The 17542-nt window shown below is 42.2% G+C and overlaps 1 protein-coding gene across 2 annotated transcripts in view; it reads right to left on the reverse strand.

The window, feature by feature from the left end:
• The window catches only part of LOC114874001 (epidermal growth factor receptor), a 130218-nt gene that overhangs the window by 64805 nt on the left and 47871 nt on the right, over positions 1-17542 (reverse strand). Inside the window, exon 1 of one of the 2 annotated variants that reach the window (XM_029182857.2) lies at positions 9626-10193. The exons of the other annotated variant lie outside the window; for it this stretch is intronic. The gene's annotated coding sequence lies outside the window, so the exon portion shown is untranslated. Of the gene's footprint in view, positions 1-9625; positions 10194-17542 lie in introns of those variants that run through there. 2 annotated transcript variants of the gene reach the window in all.

Here is a 17542-nt window from a genome sequence, read left to right on the forward strand (position 1 = left end):
ACGCTGAATCGCAGGGAGCAGCTTTTTATCCGGAAAGCCGCGAGCGTGGTTTAAAAGTCAGCGAGCTAGCTACTTTCACCCGGTCCGCGTTGAAAAACGGCCGATCCCTGGATTTTTTTGGGAATTAACCGGAGCAAAAGTCAGCATACGTCTCGAGATTACGACGTGCAGTGAGTAAAATCTACGCTGGATCAAAACATTAGCCCTTCTTCTGGACCATCGACCTACGCAAGAACCGAGCCGCGGAATAACAAGTTGGTACACCTGCCATCTGATCCAGGAATTCGTGTAATTTTTTATAAGACCTCCTGCTCTGATCACCGCATCTATTTACCCTTTGACTATGGATGACAAGAGTCGATAAATGAGTTAAGCTACCTTTTTCCAAATTGCATTTCTCATCTGTTGCTCAAAGTATTCGTACTTTCACTTCATAAATCGATAAGAATGAAAAGCAAAGCGACGTCTTCTGTTTTTCCGCTTTCCACCTCGACGACTTCTCTCCTCCGACCTTTTGACTTTTCGGGAACGTCGCTCCAGATCCCCAAGGAGCCTCGGCACTTTGTAGTGACGAAGAGAGGCACGGAGGGTACATCGGCTTCGCGTGTTTACCTCTTCGGCAACCGGTTCTTTCTTCCCTCTTCGCTCCTTCGAGCCGACTATCCTTCCTCTCCATCCAAGTCGTTGCTTACCTGTGTACAACCTCGCGTAGAACCAACCACCTTTCCCCTCCCTTCCTCCTACACCTTTGCTCCCCTTCCTCTCGCTACGTTTCCTCATCCTCTTCTTTCGTTCCACCATGAATCTTTGCTCCTCGTCGATCCGCCTGTCTCGTTCTCCTCTCGGCATCGCGGTATTCAAATGACCTCGGATGATGAATATGCCCGTCTCTCTCGGTGCCCAGGTAATTGCTGCTACCTCTATCCTTGTTTCTGCCCGCGGTGCGTGCGGCTCCGAGCGTGTACAAACGTACGCACGCACTCACGGGTCGGCTTCTTTCTTCCTTGCCTGCCTCTCCGCTCGTTCTTGTTTCTTTACCTCCTCTGGTACACTCGGGATACCTACGTGCCTCGCTGCAACCCTGCGCGCCTCTTATCTCCGGGAATTTCGTAAGGAGCGCGCGCGGATAAATTGCGCGGGAACCGACCCTCTGGCGTTCCTTCCGACCGATGTACGCGCGAAAGCACCGAGATATTCAACCTGCCGATTACCTCGCCGAGGTACCGACCTCTTGAAAATCGACCTCGAGCAGAGGCTGCAGTCAGGTGTCTGGAATTTCGTGAAATGAACAAAATTTTCTCCATGGACGGAGATAAAATTGAATCCACGAAGTAGCGTTAAATGGAATTCTTTCTCGCGTTCAAACGTATCCTTCGAAATTTTTCTTTGTTGGCTGTGGTATTTATTGCCAGCCATGAGAGACATAAAAGGTACACGTGCTAGCCGATAGTTTCATCCGCCAAGGTTACCTGCAAGTGCTTATACGAGTGTACGTTCGACTGACAGATTGTAATGACCGACAGGCCACTAATAGTTGCTGTTATTCAACATGCGAGCCTCTGCCACGAAGGGATCACGGGAACTTTATGGGTATGATTGCTGTTTGCCCCGTAGCTACTCGTGCACCTCCATACGTGTGTACGTACAGAAATCGTTTCGAAAGTGATACCGTACCTTTTCGCCTGGCAACGCGATGCCAAGTGCGTGCAGGCGCAAAGCGAGCAAAAGAATATCAGGAATTTCTCAATTAAGTTTCGATTTATTCCTATTATTTCTTATCGACTTTCCGTTGATTACAAAGCGAATTGAACGCGCTTTGATCGGAATTCTTATTTGTATGCAAAAGTACTTTCGAATTAATGAGAGAAATACCGAAGTCTATTTTATAAACGTCTAGAAGGCAAAGAAATTTATACTTCTTTTTATTGGAAACAGTAAACTATTCCATTTAACTTCCATGTTAATAATTAATAGAGGTAACTGATTAAAAATTGATTCGCGAGATAATCAGCGAAAGTCGTGACGTAGCGTAAACGCTCGAGGCACCGTTGGAGAACACACGAGCGGAGAGGACGATACCATCCACGGTACGCGAGTTCAGCGCGAGTATTCGCGGCGGCGTGAGAATGCAATCGGGAAGTGGAGAGGCCGATAGACCGCGACGATATCGTGGAACCTGATAATATTCTCGATCCTCCGCGACGAAAAGGTTAAACGAACAAGCATCCACATGAAGCATCCTATGCATTCGGATCGTTGGACGCTTGAACTTTGTGCTAATGTTAGACTTCACTCTCTCGCAACAAGGTAAGTAGAAAATAATTCGAATTTGAGAATTATAGAAAGACAGTAACGAGCTGAAATTAATGAAGTTTCTTGCTCGATTCCTTGTCCTCTCCGACGCGTTTGAAATCGCTGGAAATATTGCGGAGAATACGAATGCTTGCGTAACATCGAGGCGCGAAAACATTAATTATCGCACGGTAAAGCGATTAGAGTCTGCCGGACGATTAATGAACAAACGACGAAACACGTCGTTCTTTTTTTTTTTTTTTTTAACACGCTGGAAAGGTTTGTAGAGTCAACTTTAGCGTTCGGAATACCGAGTAATTTTAATGTAATTTATTATTTCGAACGGTTCATCAAATTCAAGATGATTATACGAAAATAAAAAACTCGGTAATCTCTGATACTTCTCCAAGGATCTTCCGTGTTCAGATGGAAGATTCTAATTAGCGTAATTGTACCTTTATTACGTTAATTCGCCTGGTCGTTCTGCCTTTCATCAAGGACTTCTAAGCTGCTAGATTATGTTCCCTCTAAAAGATGTTTCGTTGAATGTCACGGATGAAATTATTGCTCAATCTCCGTGTTACTTTTAAAATAAACATTTTTCTTTTTCAATAAATTTTTAAAACACTATGTATTTTTTAAATAAATGACGGTCCTACCTATGGGAGCCGGAGAACAGCTTCACAGCGAATCAGTTTTATGCGAGGAATCGCTGACTCAACTCTCTCGGGAAAGGTGTCTCCGAGCGTCTAGCCGAGTTCGCCCACATAAGACCCGGTTCTATGGTTGCTGCTTAGGCGTACAATTGCCAAGGAACTCGCCAGAACGATCGACGATTAGGCAATAGTTGCCGTTGTATAATTGTTCTCCCGGCATGTGCCGGCTGTATCCACCGACAAGGCCTGCTGCAATTTCGACACACACGTCGGTTTCCATTATACCCATAACTATTTTATTTTTCATATTTTACGATTTCTAATTAATAGCAGTGTTTATTATGTCACTAACAAGTGTATCCTTATTTTTCAATATCGATTTCATAAACTGGTTAAACAGAATTTTATGCGCTCTTATAACGCTCATTTTTCTATGTTTTTTTTCTATGAAAATAAATTCAGGCATACCGCTTCAAAACCACGTCATTTCCACCCTATTTATATAACCGCGAGAGAGCAATATATCTGGTCGCGCGTACGCTACACCGCCATATTTCATCGCTCCATCGACATGCTGCGTCTCCAACAACCCTATGCGTCGTTTCGTCATAAAACTGCCCACCCGAATCGGCATTCACCTCCCGTTATTCTCTCCTGTAAACGTCATTTCCAAATCCCGCGAGAAGTCCAGTAATCCATAACAGCGATAACGGCCGTAATAAAGATCCGTTCTATGCGTACGTCGGTATAATACCTAACCTTATCTAGGTTAGGTTCTTCATAGGACCAATGGTGGATGATAGGTTGCGGGTTAACCCAAAGAAGCCTACATTGCCGCCGAGTGTACAAGGGATAAAGCCTCTCCGACGAGGAGGATCGTAAAGATCCTCAGGCTCACGGAACGAAGCGGCGACAACATAAAGCAGAGGAGGGCCGGCACGTCGACGATATCGTTCCGTTCGTGTTTACGTTTTCTACATTCCTGTACGTGGAGGAGAGTGAAAAGTACATACTCGAGGACGGAGGGCGCGTGTACCGGTCGCATACAAACTCCGCCACGAATATATACGGGGAACGATAGGTGATATAAAGTGGTAATGTCTCGAGTACCGTGAAACATAACTGATTGGGCCGGTTTAGCCGCGCCTTATCGCTGCCTGTGCCCGCCACGTATCCACCGTGCAACACCCCGTCCCTTAGGTGTCGTGTATATACATACGTGTGTTCCATCCACTTCTCTACCTTCCTATGTTCCTGGCAGAGAATTAAGTTCGCGTGTCGTTGTGTCGTGTCTCGTTGGGACTTGTTGCTCGCTTAGAAGAGTACGGCTAGCCTCGATTCCTGGTCAGGATATCTCGGACTTGACGTTATCGGGAACACAGCAAATCGTGGGCTTACACAATTTCAGACGACTGACGGTATTACGTACGACTACGTCGTGGTTGCCGTCTATTCGCCGTCGAGTTGTTTCTCATCGAGTGGAAGGCCTTCGAAATGCAGCTACCGTTCCTCAGGAGCAAGCTTAAGGTACTTAGTTCTATCGAGACAGTCGAATTCAAATGATAAGATATTTCCTTTTTGGAGTATCCAAGTTTTAACTCGTTAGAGGACAAGCTTTTTCCTATGGAAAGATAACAAACCCTTCGTTAGTTTTCAAACATAATCGATAAATAATTATCTGAAGGTAACGAAGCTCTCTGTTCTGTGATAGGCAGCGCGTGGGCGTTCTTTCCTTTCAATAATCTTCCATGCCTGTACCATTAACTTTCAGCGAAACTATATTTTCCTTTCTTCTCTTCACTATTTTCATACATTCATTCTCTATTCTTGATGCTCGTTATATATATTTCTTGAATAAACCAACTTCAGACAATTCAAAGACTCCCTATTTTTTATCACCCTGTCCAGTACACATCAATATTTGACCACGATAAAACGTGTCGCCGAGATAATACATTTACTGGAAATGTTGTTAATCATAGAATTGATATTCTTTGCGTCTACATTCTTTCGTGTCAAAATTATCCGCTATTTAACATCAAAGAAACGAATGCAGTTCTATGTCCGACCGGAAGCCTCGCCATTCTCTACTCCTTATTCCTGAAATGTCAAGGTGAGAGAATCTGGAGAAGACGAGTCGTCTGTCTATCGGCTTACACGCCCACGGTATTCGCGAACGAGAACGGAATCGAACGCGGCGAATATCGGTGGCTGTCGACCGATTTACGCCTCGATTCGCGAGAATAATGCGCCACGCTACACCTGGCGATAAAGCATCTGCGTGTAATTCGATTATCTGCAACGGTTATTGCATCGGTATCGAGCTACGAGCCAATCGGCTCGAGGCCCCCGTTGGTCCTTATCGTCGCTGCTATCGATGTTTCCAACCGTATGTTCAACTCAAATATTGCGAATCGCTTGTTGCTCGCTGATAGTGCCGCGTTTACTCTCGATCGCTACGTAAATCGCACGGGACGCGTTTCTCAGGTAAACACGATTTAGTAGAAGCTAGGTGATATACCTATGTATGTGCAATGTGCATCGAGATTACAGTTATCGTTCTCCTTGCATCCTTCAGATGGGACAATGTTAACCTCGATCCGAATTCGATTTCAGAATTGTCACGAAAGCTGTGACGATAGGAATATCGTAGGGATGCTGACAGGTATTCACCTGTAGAGTATTTCGGGGCATGAACAGTGTGCTCGAATTTCTTTTTCTTTGTTAAGAGTAAACGTGAATAACCTGGGCAGTAGGACAATTACAGAGCAATTAAACGCGGAGTCATTGACCCTTCTGTTTACATTCGTTAAGTTTCTCGAAAATAATACTCTCCGATCTAAAGATTAGCAATTAGTAACTTTGACGGAGTTGTACATATAATTTAGAAAATAAAATTCCATATTACTGCCATCTCCTTCTTAACGAAATTGTAGCATACAGGGTTTATCATTCAAATGAAAAATTTAAACAGATAGCAGGTTTACGTTATCAAAATACAGGTTGAAGCATGATTAATAAAGAGACTCTAACAGCTGTTTGTTCTTGCTGCTAATTTAGAGTTCAGTTCTCTCTTTAACGCGCACCCATCACCGAACCTACAGCAAATACAACTTGTATCCCCGGGACACAGATGTAACTGTGGCATTCTAAATTATCAACTTCGCTCAAATAAAGTCTGTAGGCCCTGTTTCTTTAATATACACAAGGAACCATAAATAATATTCCTCCACTGGAATTTTTCGGAAGAAAATCTTGAAAAATAAATCTTTCAACTCTTTCGATGTTACGAGCGTCTAATAATTGGGATATTAATTTGTGGAAGATATTCTAATTAGAACTAACAATTTGATAGGGATTTAACCAAGAGGGTCCTCATAGGTTTGATAGTCCCGGGCCCCAGAAATCTAGACCTGGTTTAAAGTATTTAACACTGAATGATTTCCCAGCTCCTCAAGCAGTGTTTTCACTACAAATTAAGGTGTACGAAAAAGGGAGCGTAATAGATGGATTGGTGGTAGCTTAAAAATAATAATTACGAGCCCTAGCGCCGCGGGCATGCTCCGGGCATGGAATGTCAACAGTAACTACCGTCGTACGTAGGAATAATATCGACTTCTTTAGGAGTCGTTGTAACAGTACAAGGGGGCCGGTTTGTTCCCCGCTGTGAATCGGCGAGAGAATGCCGGGGCACCGAGCCGCCGTGCATATACCTACGCACCGTGCCAGATGGAGAAAACAAATAGTGTGATCGCTTAACTAAAGTGACTTTCGTCGGGGCACGGCCCAGTCACGTGTTCAAATATTGTGCAAGGGGATTGTTCGGGGAACGGGGCCACGGACAACTTACCAGGGTGTTGGGGATGTATTAGATTCGTGTAAATGGTTTCATGTATTTATACAAGATTCCATGTGTGGAATCTTTACTATCGACAAACTAATTAACCTTTTTTCATTAATATATGAAAATGGTAGATACCCTGAACACAGTGTACTTTGGCAATTCCATTATGGACAGGGTTGTCAACGGGGAGACTTTCACTTAGATTCCTCATGTTTTTCAGTACATTTTTAGTCTACAGATTTTGTAGAAAGTTTTTCAATTTTCAAAGAAAATTATGATATAAAAGCGATTCGATAAGAAATTCGAAGAAGAGTGTTACGCGAATGATTACATATCTCAATCCTTCACACTGACTACCATTTATTCATTAAAATATTTCGTTGCTCGGGTTTGTTTTAACGAGGCAGGCTGGACCGTTTTGTTTACAGCTTGTTAAGCTTGGTAATAGCGATTACGATACACGTGGTGGTAAAAATGCGCGCACGAAGCAGGGATATACGTACAGCGTGGTAGTTACTTCATCACGAACGATACGTGAGACTCATGAAAACATAACCTTAGCTCATTCATGGCTTTCGTTGAATTCGCAGCCCAAACAGTCGAATACTATACGGTTGCCATTCATCACAACCGTTCCATTCGACTTACCTTATCTTTTAATTAGGAAATACAAACGGTTCGTAGATTAACTACGATAAATAATTATGCACCGGGGGTAGAACAATAATATCTACGGTAAAAATTGAAGAATACAGTAGCGTTTGAATAGTAATTTGCATGACTGCATCAGTCCGGTATTATTACCCTATCGAGTTACGGTATCCCCGCGTAACGCAACCGACCCGAACTGTACAAGAGAGGGATTCATGACCGAGCATTAAAATTGCAAATTACATACAAGGGTGTTGACAGAGCGTTCCTGTTTTTTTAGTGTCCCTTTCTTTCGCCTGACGTTTTACGCCGTTTCTTAGAAGACGCGCCCGTGCCGAATCGGAGATAGCCATTAAATTATATAATGTTCGCGCCAAGTTAAACCCACATGCTAATAAACGTGTCCGTTAAAAGATACAAGTCGACCTCCATTTTCACTGGGGAATCAAAATTATTAGAGGAAAAGGGTGGCAAGATTTGAGGATTCTAGGATTTGAGAATGAAATTGCGATTCGTTAAAAAGCATTTTGTATATTAAATATTCTATTCGGATATTGTAGAGATAGAAGTAAGAAAGGCTTCAAGTTCTACACGAAAATTCATTACTATACCAGCGAGGACGTGTTTCTTTCTAGAGTTCGAGGAAGCATGGTTTCGCACGTGCAAACTATTCACAGTTTCGCACGTTGCCTGGCCAGTTTCCAGCCGACAGCTTTTAGCGAGCGTCGACTAATCATCACGCGTTGCACTCTCGGAATTCTGACAGTTGCCAGCATTGTTAGCCAGGCCAGAACGATAATTATGAAGCCCGTAACGATCGGTATGGACCGTGCATTATCGTTTCACCTGGGATTTTTGCTCCTCTGCTACGTGCAACTCTTTCAGTTTCTACCTCCCTTCTGTTCGGCTAGGATCGTTTCAAACATCGCTTTGCATACCGTTCTTCTCGCTTTGAGCAGAAACAATCGTTCCAGGAAAAAACGAGGATTGTTAGAACCGTTAGGTCTTTGAATATCAAAATTGTTTTAGATTTCGTACATAAAAACAGTATGTTTCATAACGAAAGCAATAAGATGAATGAAGTGAAGTATAGTTGAGAATGTATCTTAATACTTTTATACTTGGAATTCTGTCGAAATCAAGTATAGAAAATAGAATGTTTTATTTAAAAAGAAATAAAAATAAAAATTACGTCTACTTGTTAAGAAACTGCAATTACCATATTATTTATATACCTATTCCTTTAGATCCTATAACTTTTATTAGAAACTATTGCAGATAATAGAAAATAGAAGGTAATAAACCGTGAAACCTTTGAACGAAGTACACCTTTGTCCATGAAATTACGCTATCAACGACAAATAAGAAAACGTCGAGTTCGAATCTCTAACAAACAACAGAGAAACAAAAACGAAATGTCGCTACGAAATTCATGGCGTTCCCCATGAACATTCCATGAAATCGAATCGATCCAAAGGCGAGACAACATACAACTGGAAGACGAGAAGGGGTCGAACACTTCCGTCTTACGATGGCCAGAAAATAGTAGATCGAGAAATTTACTGGAGCATACACGTTCTACGATCGATCGTGATCGTAAATCAAGACGGTGTTACGGGTAAACAGAATTCCTGTTCCCGAGTGCTCGATCGGCAGAAGTGTGGCGCGAAACGAGGACGATCGAGCGTGCACGATAAATTATCATCGATCTAGAGAAACGCGAAAATCCGTGCGGATAATTTACGGATTCCTCTGTAAGAGTTATAAATCAAAGGAATCGTGAAAGAGAATTTTGTAATAAAAGCGAATCACAATTCGAGGATATTTTTGTGGCACCGTTTTCTAAGATTAGAAAAACTTAATTCAACGAGTGTTTGTACTTAAAATTTTAATTACGAAGTTATGGAATTAATATTTGACTATCTTTAAGATTTGAATTGCAAAATTAAAATAAAGATCGACGTTTGGTTCGAAGTTAACGACACTATTTAAGATACGCGTAGTACTCCGCTATTTATTTAGCCGCTGTTTTATCAAGCAGTCGGTCTTTTTATCGTTTATTGACCAACGTGATCGTGTTTGAATTGTTGATATCTCGACGATCAATAAATTGATATCGTGCTGACTTTCTTACGTTACTATAGTAAACTACAACGAACTTAGAAGAAAACTTTGCACTCACCGTTCGTAGTAATTATGTCGTCTGCCTTCAGGAATTGCATCTTTAATGCTTCGAAGTTTGGTCCAACTGGAAGTTGAAGCTGGTGAAGAAATCGGAGGACGGGTATCCTTACTTTTTTAATCGTGACAGTACCGTCGAGGTTAAATCGCGTAGACAATAGGGCCAGGGGCGTGGAACGCGTGTCTCGACTAAAACGCCTGAAAATTGCTGCCCGAGGGTGACATTAGAGCCGCGTAAGAAAGACAGGGCGCGTCGTTTACCGTGTAATTTGTTTATCGAATCGAGGACAAGCACACCCTGGAGGAATAACTGGAAGATTACATCGGCAATGAACGGGAAATTCGTTACACGTAGCCTCAGGTTTTCTGCAACTTTTTTAACCTTCCAGGCTTGAATCTTGCACAATGTAAACGAAGTTTATGTAAGATGAACCGAAATGTTTTAAAAAATATAATCTTCCACTTGTATAAAAAAAAAATTAAATTAAGTTGTATAAAAATTATGAAAAATAAACTGTATAAAAATTAATATCTTTGTTGCTGTCACGATTTTTACCCTCGTTGTCGACCTGAAACAATCTTCAAATTTAATACGTTCTAAATGAAATCGCTTCTCAAGTACATACACCATTAACCATAGAAAGACGAAGATCACTTCTATCTAAATTTAGAAAACAATAAAATAATTTCTTAAATTAAATTTAAGCCTCGTCGTTCGAGGGTTGAAACTACAAGTGATTATAATTTAATTATGTGCTAGCCATTAAAGCGTTCGTGTCAAGTTTGTTAACGATCTAACCGGAATCATCCTTGTTAAAAATTAAAAAAATTAAATTAAAATCAGTGAAAAGTCAGTGAATGAAAATCGATAATTGACGACAACCCCTTTAACTAAACAAAGAGACGCAAGATCCTCGCTGTCAAACAATATTCCAACGGGTATATTTCAGGTTGTTGATCGCACCAAAACGATCCCAAGTATCCCGAACATTTCCAGACACACAATCGTTCGCGATTCATTCAAGATTGTTCGATTAAAATGAAGATTCTGGTAGCCTGGCCGGCTGGTACGGTGCCGGTCCTTCGGACGCGAGGCTGCGGCATCTGCTGGCCTCCAGGATAATTATTTACGTCAGATAGGATCTCGACTGGGGTTCCGCGGCGGGAAACAAAAGAATCTCCACCGTTCGAAAGGACACGGGGAGGAGAATTCCGAGACACGGGGTATGCGAGGGGTTTCACGTTTCCCTATGGACGACAGCCGACCACAGACAGCGAGGATCTTGGCTCTTGGGCGAACCCAAGGGTCCTACCTAAAGATCCTGAGAACCTAGCCCTTCGACGAACGCCGCTTTTTTCCCCCGATACGGCTTACAGATATGAGACAATGGGTTCGACCGGGTTCTCTATGATCTCTCCAACTCGGCTACGACTTTTATGGCTAGCCATGATCGTTACTCTTCGCTCTCTTAACGTTACGACTACGTTAAAAGTGAAATACGCTCAATCAAAGGTATCTCCATAAACTGCGTTAGAATTTATTTGACGATTTGAAATTTCACCGCAGAAGGTATTCAAATAAATTCTAATGCAGTATATCTGCAGAAATTTTTTTAATTAAGCGCAACCTAGACTTCCCTTAATTAAGTTCCCTAAGTCCTCCTTCTACCCTTATCTTGAGGTAAAGGAAGCCTAAGTTGAACTCGAGTGCATTTTAACAAATAAATGGTAACTATATTTACAGAAGAAATGCCGATGAGAATCGTGTTTAATGAAATATTAGCCTGGGAATGGCGTACGCTTTCGTATCGTAATCTTGCAATTAATGAAGAATTATTCTCCGAAGAGATACTACGGTACCGATGCTTTCATACCGTACCGTGAAACTCGTACGTGAGTGGACGGGCTGTAAAACAGTCTTGAATAAGCCCGCGAATAAATACTCGCAGCAGGCAGACGTTGTAAACAATGTTACTACAAACGAGCTTGATAATTGAGGCGGCCTCTTCCTTGCATGTCCGCTACGCATACACCGTTCGACCGCATCGTAATTCCTCTTCGTAACAGTACCCTCTTGCAAAGCTACCCCCTTTGTAACAGTCTACTTCGACTGCCCTCGAAATTGCCTCGTCTATCGTAAAACTTTTGCTCGTGAATCATGCTGAACAATGTTGATAGGAACGAAGATATAATCATTTACCTTCATTTTGGCAATTTACGAGTTTATTTTGGCAAATGTTCCTTAATTTAAGATATTTCTAATAAAATTCCAGAAATCTTATAAAAATATCTGCTATAATTTACTTTTATCGTCATTTCTAAAAATAACCTGTGTGTCAGAGAAATTTCCTCTTAACAAGAAGCTAACGAATATGACTGCTGTATTAAAACGGGAAAGTTACAATATTTTCTTGAACACTGAACGGTATGTAAATTTATCTACAAGAAAATTGGACTTGTTACTTTTATGTTCCAGGTCCGCTTAGTTGAAAGCATCGCGACGCCCGTGGCGACGATAAGCGGTGCACTTTTATCAGGAACGAACGTTAGACTATCGGGGAAAGAGTGTCGACATGCAAAGTGAGAGTGCGTTCATTCCGGAATATCCAGTATTACCGGTATCGACGCTTGGCGCCGTGCGATCGATTATAAATCCCAAACGCGGCAGCGCAATTATTGCATAATTGAGCTCCCTTGATCGCTTAATTAATCTAACGTTTCGAACCCGATGGCTAATAAAACACGCGCGTTGCGAAAACCAGTAGGTGAAAACTGTTTTCGTTACTTTGACACGATACGCAATTTATTCGGGATAATTGTTAATTAAAAAAATTGATTCTTTGTAAATTTGAAGATTAAAATTATTGAAAATTCATAATAAAATTTCTTTGCAAATTTTCCCGTCAACGAAATGTCCCGAATCACTATTGAAGGAGGGATACCAAGGAGCAGTTTTCGAATCGACAGGTGTCGGGTGGAAAAAATACTACAAACAAGTGTTCAAAGGTGTCACATAATCTTCGTACGCGTGACATAAGCGCAAACAAGAAAGAAATCGTTCGTTCGCGTACTAAACTGTCCACCGTGAAGGAACGAGCATCGAGGGCACTTAAAAGTCGCGGAGGCGTCGACAGGAGGAGGTTTCGGAACGAGTGGCCAGGTCGAAAAGTCGAATGTTCGTGTGCAGGACAAAGGAGAACGACGTTTCTCGCTTCCGCGCGGAGAGGGAGGTCCTGCGGCTCTCAGCGTGTGGCGTTGTATCCTTAGGTTGTAAAACAACTTGTAAAACGTGAGCCCGAGATGCGTTCTGTCAGCTCCGGTTCCGAGACCAGGCTATCTACGCGGCGAATCTATAGAGGAGCTGCTGGAAAAGACACGAAACCGAGTTATGACGCGAAATTTTTGTGCAAATTAGCCTGGCGACAAGATTTACGCGAAACGTTCTCGTTGCAAACGACTATTCGGAAGTACAACATAAGTGGTGGTTACAAAAGAAGAGAATTGTTTTCAGACACGGTTCAACTTTGCTCCAACACAATTTTATGTTAAGTTTATGGAAAGTTTTGAAATTCCCTGGCAACACTTGAAAGAAATGATTTTCTTCGACTCAAAAGCGGACCTGGATCCTTATTAGTCACGCGTATTCAACGTATCAATCTTCGCGCTTTTAAGTGTTCCTTGACCCAAGTCACGGTCGTCGTATTAAAATTATTCAAAGTCATTTTTCAACAAGTCCTCCTCTCTACTTGGACAATCTTTTCGCTTTGAGCCATTCGCTTCAACGAGCTACAAAATCGCCGGAGGAAAAATAAATTAAGTGCAGACGCATGTCGCGCTCGACGGTGGACACTTTTCCATTTGCATAAATGCAGGTCGCGGCTTATTTTAACGCGATCACGCTCTACGTACGTGCATATAAATCGATTTACACGGCTCCGATTTCGAAGAATTTTGATTTTTGTCGATTTATTCACTCGACTGTCGATTAACTGCCCGATAGATCCAAACTTCGAATCAGCAATCCCTAATGTTAATGTTCTACGGTAATATTTTATTTCTTCACTTTGATCTTTTAAATATTCGAATAGCGCATATGTAAATTCAGTATAGTAATCAAAATATCAGGATCTCCCAAGTCATAACGTTACACGTATCATTCCACCTTTCTTGAAAATCTCCACTAAAAGATTATGCCTCTCGAAGAGATCGCCACGAATTATACATATTCCAAGAAGGAGAAGGAAAACGTAACCCTGATCCTTCCGCTATTCCTGTCCGATAGGGTCAAGATATGTAATTCGTTAAAATGGAATCGCGTCAATCTGAGGCTGACACGTGTAACCCTCTGTTAATCTACCCTCTCGATCTAAGTCCCCATTACCACACAGGCAAACAAACCACCTCACCAGTGGACTCGTTCAAGCTACGTTATATGCAGACATATTCGAGTGGTCGTTCCACGAAACGCGGCGACCACCAGGCCGCTATTTTGTTTTTAAGCGGCGCATTTTCGGGCCTGCTAACGAACACCGATGCTTATCTGCTCGGGCCTGGTGCATTACCGTCCTTCCTTGAGGTCAGCCACGGTCTGATCGAGCCTGACGCGTGAACTTACCTGAAACAAAAAGAATAAAGAAACGAATTTAGTCGGCGAATCGTCGAGAATATCTCTGGCCTAATTTAATTGGTTGTTAGCAAGCTCGTTTCGTGGACGTTTGCGCAACCTGCTGCTTTATTAACGCGGGTATCGCGTGTCCGGTAAAGGTGGTAAACGTTGAACCAGATGCTATTTAACCCTTTAACCATCTAATTTCTCCATATTTACCAAATGGAATATAATAGATATTATTCTGTTTCGAATATTAGGATTTTGAGATATTGAAATTTTATTTTGTAAAGAAGTCTATTGGTGGTAGCAAACCTAACCTAGCCTAGATCTAACTTAGACCTAGCCTAAACTTAAATTAAATTTAATCTAGACCTAAACTGAGATATGGGAAATTGTAAGAACTCGTTGCGAAACACAACTGTAAACTATGAAAACTGTGTCATAAAGTAATAGTGCCTTTCCCTTTTCCTCAAAAAAATTTTTAATTTTATTTGACTGCACTTTTAAAAGATAACTCGGCGAAAGCATACAAGTGTGACTTGAAAACCAATTGCTCGATGATTGTACATCGATCAATGGGTTATTCTCTCAAATGTCTAGGTGCAACATTAACATTTATATTAACCATTCATTTATCTGCCCACTGACTATGGTTACATTAATTTCCGTCCCATCCACAGGGACGACCAACCATCCCCTCGGATTAGTACAATAATTTATTGCACTTTCTCTGTTTCTCTGCCACCTACACCGTTTTCCTCTGCTCGAGTAAATCGTGCAACGTATTAAATCGCATTCCTTTAAGTACTCGCTGCAGTGTTTCATGGCGAGCATGGGATACTTGTTATCCCGAAGATTGCGCGATTTTCACGGAGAAACGTCGACGTACGTTAATTCACCTCGCTAGCCCGGTAACGTACGATCCGTTACAATATTCATACGTTTAATGATTTAACATTATCGATAAAAATAATTTCACCGCGGCGGCTGAATAATTGCTTCAAAGTTGATATTCCGTGTAGTGGCCATAAAATTTCACATGACAGACGGTAATAAATCTTCGGTGTTAAGTATACGGAGTGCAGGCCGTCCGACAGCTTCTCTTGGACGCAATATTTTATTCAAATTTTAAGTTATTACCCTGAGCTATACGTGAGCTACATTTTCCGTCATTTTTAACCCTTGCGTTTGATCTTACGAAATACACCATCCAGGAAATGTGTGCAAAACTTATGCAAACTAAAAGGCTTGAATTCATTTCAACTTCGACAAGAGTCTCCCTTATTCGAGGGATCACGCGTTGACCAAAAAATCCAAGGATCGTCGAGCAAACGAATCCGGTCTAAGGACGAGGCTCGATCCGAGCCGGAGGATTCATCCTTGAGCCTGAGGATCGTATTTCTAAGTGTTCGAGGCGAGTTTAGAATCGCTCGTTGAACGTTGTAGAGTGGACGTTAACGGTAACCAGCGGCTTTAAGGACCTCCGGCAGTGGGATTTTATCAAACGGCCACGAGTAAAACATTCCGGCCCGACTCATTTCGGTCACTGCCTCCTTTCACGTTCTTGCTATCTCCTGCCGCTAATGGATCCTGCTCGTGGACACTCCAGCGACGTCCTCTTCCCTTTCGCTACGAGAGTATCGATGCTCTCCGTATTATCCTGTCCGAATAGACGCGTACAAATGACCGCTAAAATCGCGATATCAAAATGGAACCGCCTTGTGATTAACGATAGAACAGCTAATCTTCGAGGCTTAAGAAATACCTCTCGCTTTTGTCTTCCGCGAGGAATTGCAAGTAAAACACCAATAACCCTTTCTTTGTCGAATAAATGATAACGAAATGGTTAATGAATCGATCGAACGTGTAACCATCGACAAGACGACATTATGTTAGTATCTTCCTTGTGTAAGTTCTTCTACACCATTTTATGTATGAAACATCGTGTCATCTTGTTCGATTAAAGGGGAGGATGTTTACGAAAGCCGCGTCTCTCGGATCGTGGTGAACCGGTTTAATTAATACGCGAGGATTATTTCGGAATCGAGGTTAGACGTAAGTGCTTTTACGAGCGCATCGATGTTTTGCCGATTCCTCGAACGCCACCGCGATGGCGAGTGAAAGGGAGCAGAGGTTTTTAGCTGCTTGAGGTCGTTGATACGTTCAGAGATCCCGGATCGAGCCTCGGAACAAATTTTATCGGGATATTACGCGATAATATTACTTTAGATAGTTGGTAGATATGGACACGTGATTTAACGGTAAATGAGTAATTTTTCGGCCACCTGTTTCGACATATTTCTGATTGGTAACTATTAAAATATTTGTGCAACCAGCTAATACGTAATTGAAACACTGCCAGAACAGGGCTAATCGCTGGATATCGTAAAAAGCCATCCACGAGAGTAGGATTTTAATTAAGAGATTATTTCAGCCGGTGCTGCGCCGTTTGTCTGGAAAAACGTTCGAACCGTAAATGTGTTTTAACGAAGCATCGGAAAGCTACTAGCTATTCGAGGTAACCTGGCTCTCGGTGAAATACACCTTTTGTCGAAGCTATCGAAAACGCGTTGGAGAACAACCATTAATCCTGGAGAACACTCACTACCTATCTGCTGTCGTTCCCGTAAAAATAAAAAACAACTTTCTTCTTTCTTCTCTACCTCTTCTACCGTTCGCCACCTCTTTGTCCTGTTCGTCCCCTCTTCCCGCAGGTAAAGTGCATCGGGCCTGAAGATCGAGACGCGGAGTTATAATTGCCTACTCGCCGAGTCCGACATTCCACTTGCGTTAAAGTTATCGCGGTTGAATCGCCGCGTACGCCATAATGCTCCTTCTTCTTGGCCCTTCTTCTTCTTCTTCTTCCTCATCTGCTTCGTTTCCTACCCCCTTTCGCTCTCATCCTTTTTTCGACGCTGTTGCGGCTGAATCTCTCGCGCCGACGAAAAGAAGCTGGCGATATCGAGGAAGATCTGGCCGGACGATTATTGCGTGCTTCTACCTCGGTGTTTCAGTATTCGAAATGTTCCGGTATTATTCTTCATCGCGTCCTCGGGCTCGTGATGTAAGGTGTGCAGCATCGATAAGAAAGGCGTCTACTTAATTTCAGAGATATTACTCTCCTTTGGTCATAGATCCTTAAACTTTTATTCTTTTGGGGTACTCGATTTAATTGTAGATTTATTTTGCAATATCTTCTGTTAGAGAATTCTAGAGAATTTACCAAAGACATAACAGTCGTTTCGTAATCCCATATCGATCATCGTTCCATCGACCATCTTAATGCCAGCGATTCGATTCGATTCGTCG

Source organism: Osmia bicornis, chromosome 4, assembly GCF_907164935.1.
Source record: "Osmia bicornis bicornis chromosome 4, iOsmBic2.1, whole genome shotgun sequence".
In the NCBI taxonomy this organism is placed as follows: domain Eukaryota; kingdom Metazoa; phylum Arthropoda; class Insecta; order Hymenoptera; family Megachilidae; genus Osmia; species Osmia bicornis.